We start from the raw sequence: 9,171 nt of genomic DNA, 5'->3' as shown, positions 1-9,171 counted from the left end.
CCAGACTGAGGGATGCCAGTGGCCCTACTAATGAAAGAAACCAAATCTCCCCTTTTGCTGAGCTTCCCCACTTCAACTCCCCCCAAATTAGTGACCTAAAACTAAGTAAACTTTTGAAAAAAGAAATAAGTAAACTTTTGAGATAATTTGGAATTGTAATGGCCATTCTGGGGAACCTCTGTTTCAGATGAGGCCACTTTAACGGTTACCCTTAAAGAGAGGATTCAAAACTTCTCACAATGGAATTCAATCTTTCATTAATATGCAGAAACTTCTAAAAGACAAGATGATTTCAAAAACAACTCTAAAAGGGATCCTTACAGCAAAAAGAAAAGAATCTTTAGTAAAAAAATCTTTGGCCATCTGAGCAGGTCCATCTGCCAGGGAGCAATTTAGATCCAACTGTTCCTCTAAGTTTTGTAGCTGAGACCTGGCTAAAAATTTAAAGATCTCTGTTTCTGTCTATCAGCATGTAAGTCTCTCTCTATATTTGTCTGCCTCCAGATGACACAATTTCTAAAGGATCTCTATTTAATTGGCTTGAAGTAAGTGCTTATATAAATTATTTGTAAATGTTACAGAAACTAGCCCGGATGTCTTTCAAGTTACTGTGATATAAAATGATCTTTGGTAAATGAAGAGCTTAAGTTTGTCAGTTTGATTAAAATAAATATGTTTTCAGAGTTAACAACATTGAATATGGTGCAAACATGTTATCTCTCTTACAAAATTTGTCAGCAAAAAATAGTAACAGAATAATAGCTGATGTTGTCTGATGTCTCATTAGGGTTTTGTAGGCAATCTAAATATAATTATTGGGAACAAGTAAACTAAATAGATATGCAAAGGATAAAAATTTTGGGGGGAACTTTGTAACAATAATTGTGTGTTATGATGTATGTACTTAAAACTAATTAAGGTGATGGCTAACTACTTTAACGCTACATGAAATTTTTGAAAATAATTGAAACATAATTGTTGAGAACAAATGACTTAGATAGATGAAAATGAGAAGAGTTTTAGGGGGCAATAATTATATTTTATGGTGTACACACTTGAAAAATAGCTTCCAAAATCTTTTTGGTAACTTAAAACTTTAGAGTTTTGCTAAATTCAGTTAAATGATGAAATTTGTTGAGTATCTAGGTCAGTTGCACATAAGATGAAATGTTAGAAATTGATTACTTAGCATAGATTTGTCTGCCTTTGGTTTCTTATTTCAAAGAAACTGAAAGATGCTTAGGTCTATTGATAAACATGTTTTGTGCATGCTGAGAAATTTTCTATGAGAAAGCACATATTTCTAGAAAGTATTTATACAAGGAAAGTAAAATGTATGTTTTCACTAAAGACGGTATAAAGAATAGAGATATTTTTGTTTGTTTTGTTAAGAAAGACAAATTTGTCCTAAAGTAGTAGGAAAGAAAAGAAAGCACGGGACAAATTCTGAATGTAAAAAGCAAGCGACAGAAGGTTTGTGGAAGTAACACCCTGAAGAGTTTTGTGTGTGGTCAGTTGGCTGAGATTGAAATTAACTTAAGTAAATAAGTTTCAATATCAAAAGTAAGCAGTTGGAAAATTAGAATTTGGCTTTCTCTCTTAAAAAGATAATTTTCTTGAACTTTTAGTCTGCTCTTGTTAAAGAGGCTATAAAAGGTTTTCCTTTGAGTAAGTCTACCTAAAAGACAGAAAATCTATGTTTTGTTAAAATAATTTCTTATGTTAAAAAAGACTGAGTTCTCTCTATTAAGATTTTTTTGACTCTTTCTGCTGTCGACTTGTTTAAATGGATAACTAAACATTGTTTCCTATGTAACCAAGTGTTTTAAAACTTTCTGATGTTTTTGACAAACTTCCCCCAAAATTAAAGTCTTTCTTTTGACTTAAAAAAGGAAACTTTGAGAATTTCCAATCAGCCCCAAGAATTCTCAAGAATTTGTTCTCTCTTTCTTTAAAGAGGAAGTTATTAAACTAATTACACTTATTTGGCATGTTAAATTACATGGGAAACATTATCAAATAAATGATAATAAGCCTCCCCAGGTTATACTGTGTTGGTAAATGTTACTAATATAAGTGTTTTAAAATATACATGTAACATTCCAAAAATTCTGACCTTTCCTGGCTGTCAGTCATAATTCTACTTATTATCTCAAAGTGTTATATGTCACAAAAACAGCCAAGTGCCTTTGTCTATTGCCCTTTTGAGTTTTTTTGTCATTTGTAGACAGTGGTTTTACTCTGATGTTTTTGCAAATACGTTTCATTTTCAGAGATATTCATTGAAAGGACTCCAACACTTGCTCTAAAATACAGATTCCCGGTAAACTTTCAGATTATGAAACTGAGCTGGCTAAAAGATTACAGAACAGTAATGGAGAAACAATGGCCGTATGAAACTGCTAACAGAAGATCAAAAGTTGACATCATGGGATTGATTATAATTTTTATGACATGTGTTTAAAATTTTGCTTATTTTTTAATGTTTTGCTTTTCCAGATTTAAGGAAAACGTTTCCTGTTTTCTCTTAAGGAACTAGGACTTATAACAATTTGTAAGCAAAATTGGAGCATCTATCTTTTTCCCCCAACTCATCCCTCCAGAATTTGAAAACTCTTTTTTTTTTTCTAGATTGGCACCTGAGCTAACAACTGTTGCCAATCTTCTTTTCGTTTTCTCTCCAAATTCCCCCAGTACATAGTTGTATATTCTAGTTGTGAGTGCCTGTGGTTGTGCTATGTGGGATGCCCCTCAGCATGGCCTGATGAGCGGTGCCATGTCCATGCCCAAAATCCAAACTGGTGAAACCCTGGGCTGCTGAAGTGGAGTGCATGAACTTAACCACTTGGCCAGAGGGCCAGACCCTGAAAACTCTTGATGAGTAATTATTCTTATTTTTGCGGAAATATAGTTATTTGCCTAAGTTCAATAAGAAATTGTTTTCCTTATAGCAGGACACAATTGCAAACACTGGTTATATTACCAAAGGCTTTGACTGGAATGTCATATTGGAGAAAAACATTCATAAATTTGGATATGACTATACAGCTTTGAGAAGCAAAGATTGGACTTTATGGAATAAAGCCACTTGGAAATATTGGCCTGGTAGCTTGATTACAGGATTCCCAGCAATCTTACCAGGTGAGTAGAGAAGGTCACTTCCCTGACAGGTACAAGGAAACTCAAGATATTTTGGGGACCTTGAGAAAAGAGGAATTCACCCAAACCTGTAGGTATTACAGGCTGAGTCTGATGACAAGTCCTTGGTTTGGCCTGGCCTCAAGAGGCCTATAAAGTTCAATCTGAGATTTCTTATAAAAAGTTCTAGTAAAGAAGATTCAAAAGAGCCTATATGATCAATTGCTATTCTTGTTGTACTTGTGCAAATAATTGGGCAAAGCTTATTAAAACTAGACTTATTTTACAAGCCAATGAGCCTTAATTTGGTTACCTTTGGTAAAAATGAGGGTGATTTTAGAGAGAAAAATTATGTTTCAATAAAAACTAAAATACATATTTGTGGATAATGGATTCTGGTTCTGTTAATTATGTTTGAGGTTTTTGTTTTCTATCTGTAAATGGCACTGGATCCTGAATTCTACTAGTTTCCTCAAATATCTGGTATAGATCTCCAAATTAATATTTTCAATTTTTTTCTGTCCTTTTCATTTGGAATCATTGATAACTAAAACCACACTTTTTGAACTATGTGCCAACAAAAATGGACAATCTAGAGGAAAGGGATAAATTCTTAGACTCTTCCAACCTCCCAAAGCTGAATCAACAAGAAATAGAGAATCTGAATAGACCAATCACAAGTAAAGAGATTGAAACAGCAATCAAAAGCATCCCAAAGAATAAAAGCCCAGGACCAGATGGCTTCCCTGGGGAATTCTACCAAACTTTCAGAGGCAATATAATACCTATCCTTCTTAGGCTACTCCAAAAAATTAGGGAAGATGGAACACTTCCTAACATGTTCTATGAGGCCAACATCACTCTGATACCAAAGCCTGACAAGGACAACACAAAAAAGGAAAACTATAGGCCAATATTGCTGATGAATATAGATGCAAAAATCCTCAACAAAATATTGGCAACCCAAATACAGCAATATATCAAAAAGATCATACATCATGATGAAGTGGGATTTATTCCAGGGACACAGGGATGGTTCAACATCCACAAATCAATCAATGTGATACACCACATTAACAAAATGAGGAATCAAAACCACATGATCATCTCAATAGATGCAAAGAAAGCACTTGACATGATCCAATTGCCATTTATGATCAAAACTCTTAACAAAATCAGGACAGAAAGAAATTATCTGAACATAATAAAGTCCATATATGACAAACCCACAGCCAACATCATACTCCATGGGGAAAAACTGAACACCATCCTTCTGAGAACAGGAAGAAGACAAGGATGCCTGCTATCACCACTCTTATTCAACATAGTACTGGAGGTTTTGGCCAGAGCAATTAGGCAAGAGAAAGGAATAAAAGGAATCCAAATAGGGAGCGAAGAAGTGAAATTTTCACTGTTTGCAGACAACATGATCTTACATATAGAAAACCTTAAAGAATCCATCAGAAAACTATTAGAAATAGTTAACAACTACAGTAAAGTAGCGGGGTACAAAATCAACTCACAAAAATCAGTTGCATTTCTATACTCTAATATTGAACTTAAAGAAAGAGAACTCAAGACTATAATTCCATTTACAATTGCAAAAAAGAAGAATAAAGTACCTAGGAATAAATTTAATTAAGGAGGCAAAGGACTTATACAATGAAAACTATAAGACATTATTCAAAGAAATAGATAACGACATAAAGAGATGGAATGAGATTCTATGCACACGGATTGGAAGAATAAACATAGTTAAAATGTCCATATTACCCAAAGCAATCTACAGATTCACTGCAACCCCTATCAGAATCCCAATGACGTTTTTCATGGAAATAGAGCAAAGAATCCTAAAATTCATATGGGGTAACCAAAGACCCCGAATTGCTAAAGCAATCCTGAGAAAAAAGAACAAAGCTGGTGGCACCACAATCCCTGACTTCAAAATGTACTACAAAGTCATAGTGATCAAAAAAGCATGCTACTGGTATAAAAACAGGCACACAGATCAATGGAACAGAACTGAAAACCCAGAAATAAAACCACACATGTATGGATAGCTAATCTTCAACAAATGTGCCAAGAACATACAAGGAAGAAAAGACAGTCTCTTCAATAAGTGGTGTTGGGAATACTGGACAGCCACATGCAAAATAATGAAAGTAGACCATTATCTCATGCCATACACAAAAATAGACTCAAAATGAATCAAAGACTTGAAGATAAGTCCTGAAACCATAAAACTTCTGGAAGATAATACAGGTAGTACATTCTTTGACACTGAACTTAAAAGGATCTTTTCAAATACAATGTCTTCTCAGACAAGGGAAGCAAAAGAAAAAATAAACAAGTTGGACTTCATCAGACTAAAGAGCTTCTACAAGACAAAAGAAACTAGAATCAAAACCAAAAGGCAACGCACCAACTGGGAGAAAACTTTTGCAGATCGTATATCTGACAAGGGGTTAATCTCCATAATATGTAAGGAACACACACAACTGCACAACAACAAAAAAACAGCCTGATGAAAAAATGGGCAGAGGATATGAACAGACATTTTTCCAAAGATGATAGATAGATGGCCAATAAACACATAAAAAGATGTTCAATATCATTAATCATCCAGGAAATGCAAATCAAATCTACACTAAACCAAAAGTACACCTTATGCCTGTTAAAATGGCTATAATCACTAAGACTAAAAAACAAATGTTGAAGAGGGTGTGGAGAGAAGGGAACCCTCATCCACTGCTGGTGGGAATGCAAACTAGTGCTGCCACTATGGAAAATAGTATGGAGAGTCCTCAAAAAACAAAAAATAGAGATACTATATGACCCAGCTATCCCACTACTGGATATCTACCCAAACAACTTGAAATCCACAATCCAAAGTAACACATGTACCCCTATGTTCATCACAGTGCTATTCACAACAGGCAAGATGTGGAAACTATCTGAGTGCCCATCGACTAATGAATGGATAAAGAAGATGTGGTATATATATACAATGGAATACTACTCAGCCAGAAAACAAGGCAAATTCATCCCATTTGCAATAACATGGAAAGACCTGGAGGGAATTATGCTTAGCGACATTAGCCAGACTGAGAAAGACCAACATCAGATGTTTCCACCCATATGTGGAATATAAACAAGCACATGGACAAAGGAAACAGTTCAGTGGTTACCAGGGGAAGGGGAGTCAGGGGTGGGCACAGGGGGTGAAAGGGAGCATCTATGTGGTGAGAGACAAGAAATAATGTACAACTGAGATTTCACAATGATGTAAACTATTATGAACTCAGATAAAAAGAAAAACACCCTTTTTGCTGAAGCCCTGCAAACTGAAGCTGGAAAACTTGATGTAAACCTAAGATAGAGCACTGTGATTGCCTATGGTTGTACCATCTTCATGCCTATTGCTGAGTAAGCCACTTGAAAGGCTTGCCTGAATGCCTGATGACATTATCAGAGACATTTTAAACTGCAGGGGATGCTTCACCACTAACATCTAGAGATCGTCTTGACTGACCACACCCTGGGCTCAAAAATTGGTTTATAATTTGCTCCCAGCATTAACCTTGTTTTTCTTTTTGTTCTTCCGGAAATGCTTCTTATTAAATACCTGGTCACTTGCTTACACAGTACACGCCTGACTTTGGGAGATCCTTTCTATGTTCCAGAAATGATGCAAAAGGCCTAGAGGGAACTTGAACTAAGGAACTAGGCACTGTCAGATGTTTCTCGGGATTATCTTTGTCAAGGAGACTGGGTCCTATTGAAATCTTGGACTTCATCCCTCCTGGATGGGACCATATGAAAACTACCACAGGGAAAGGGAACAATACCACAGAAAAACATCACAACTGGGATCACTCAAACCTTGGCTGGCTTCTTACTCTAGAAACTGATTTTTCTGAATGGACAAATAAACCCCTGACAGACTGAAAACTGCTGTACAGAAGATGGTCTCCTAAAGTAATAAATGACTCCCAGGTTCTTACCTTACTTGTTGGACCATTAGACAGCAGGCTACTTGGCTATATCAGATTTCACTTGGGGTTCTCGGTACTAACCTTTTTGCTTTATAGGCCTCTTCTCCTGGATTCCCCAAGGATCAAGGTCCATAATGGAGGGGAGACTAAAATTTGGGCTGTCTATTTTGCTAATCCACGTGGTCATCCATGTAACTATAAAATGTAAGCTTAAATGTTGTTCCAAAGCCATTGATCAGAGTACTAAATTTTAATCATGCAAAGCATATCTTGCTCTCCCCACCTGGTACCCTAACATATTTTAAAATAAAGGTAAAACCGTTTCATTCCTCTGATCTTGATCTTCGTCCTTTCACAGCACGAAGTAGCTAGAGCAGTCTTCACCCCCATTCCCCAAGAGTGAGGAAAGATCATAAGACAGTGGGGATTGAAAACTGAGGATGAAGAAGTCAAAAAATCTTCCCTACAGCAAAAACTCTGAGGTAAGGTTTGCTAACTGAAGCTGTGCAGGTTCAGCATAACCAACTGTTGTTTAAAACTAACCAGGTCTGTCTGTCCCTCCTTAGGACATGAGTGAGCTGTCTTTCCCAGGAAGTCAAGGTCCAGACATCAAGATTCAGCCTTATAAGGCCAAATACAGGCTGAAGATGAAAATGAACCAGCAAAGTCCAGACAGTCAAGGGAAAAGAAATTCAGTTTTCAAGGCCAAACTCAGGCTGGTGGGAAGACACCAACCAGCAAAACCACATGCTCCCCACCCCACCTAAAACCCCAACACATGCTCTCCATCCCCTACCTAAAACCCAGGACAAAAACCCCTACCTTTTTCCCTTTGAGGAGATGGATCTGAGTTCCAACTCCCGTCTCCTCATCTGGCTGCTTTTCGATACTAAACCTCTTTCCTTGCCACAAGCCTGGTGTTTGAGTTTTTTTTTTTTTTTTCTTTATTGGCCCTACTGTGTGGTGGGTAACAAACCTGTGTTTGTGTTTGGTAAGAATACTTTATTGCATTTTGGAAAGTTCTATACAATGAACATTTATAACTTTTATAAAGGAAAGTGATTATGAGTAAAAAACAAAAGACTCAAGGTTTCTAAAGTCATAGTGTTCTAGGACAATTTGGGACAAAGGCAAAGAAAAATTGATGATAATTATAACATGTTCTATCCCAAAGAATAAAGTATTATCAGAACTCTCTATTAAAGGGAGAATTCTATGAGTTTCAGAAAAGTTTTTTAACCTAAATTTTGCTACCTAAAATTATGGATATCACCATCTAAAATGTTGACTTACATACCAGATATTTAACTGCCATGCTAGGTAGTTGAGCTATTGATGACATTATTTCAAACAGTCCATTCTCTTAACACATTGTTAGCTACACATTGACAGTACTTTTTCTTTATTTTCATTTGTCTTACGTTATGCATATGAATATAGATAAATCCATATAAATCTATATACACAGCTTGAAAATTTTCTGAAGATATAGAATATAAACACATCATAGATTTGTGATTATAATTACCTCACTATATGCTAAATTATGAATTGTGGCTGCTTCTAGGAGACAAATAAAAAAGTGTAATTAATAAAGTCAATTTAATATTTGGAATCTGTAATCTTATGTTTAATTGTTGTGTATTTCAATCAACTCTAATTGAGCCTTAAAAATGTGTCATATATATGTTTTTAATAGCCAGCAAACTCTTAAGTCTGTATTATTGTTATTGCAATCATTTTGTGTACACTCAGATAACTTTAACATTAACTATTGTTGAGGAAAGTGCAGAGGAACTAGACAAGATTTTCTCCTTGATCAATGATATTTATGATCTAAATCATTCCCAGAACATTAGTACATAGGCAGAACCCTTTGTTGATCAGCTCTCAATACACCTTAACTTGAAATTTTGTTTGAGCCTCTTAAAAATTGTTCTTAGTGTTCACTGAGCTCCTTTCTCTTCTAGATAGCTTCAGATCAGTTCAGCCTGGCAGGGATGGCCCTAGAAAGTCATTCATTCCATCCTTTTGCATC

General features: G+C 35.7%; 1 long non-coding RNA gene across 1 annotated transcript; it reads left to right on the top strand.

Moving 5' to 3' along the window:
• The first annotated feature begins 420 nt into the window (after window positions 1-420).
• Window positions 421-8,746, top strand: LOC139046251 (uncharacterized). The gene is made up of 4 exons (XR_011506160.1): window positions 421-545; window positions 2,952-3,141; window positions 7,492-7,615; window positions 7,700-8,746. It is a non-coding gene; the product is annotated as an uncharacterized lncRNA (long non-coding RNA).
• The last annotated feature ends 425 nt before the right edge of the window (window positions 8,747-9,171 follow it).

The sequence above is a fragment of the Equus asinus genome, chromosome 1, assembly GCF_041296235.1.
Source record: "Equus asinus isolate D_3611 breed Donkey chromosome 1, EquAss-T2T_v2, whole genome shotgun sequence".
NCBI lineage: Eukaryota > Metazoa > Chordata > Mammalia > Perissodactyla > Equidae > Equus > Equus asinus.
Note: the sequence above shows the minus strand (reverse complement) of the source record. Positions and strands in the feature narration are given on the sequence as shown.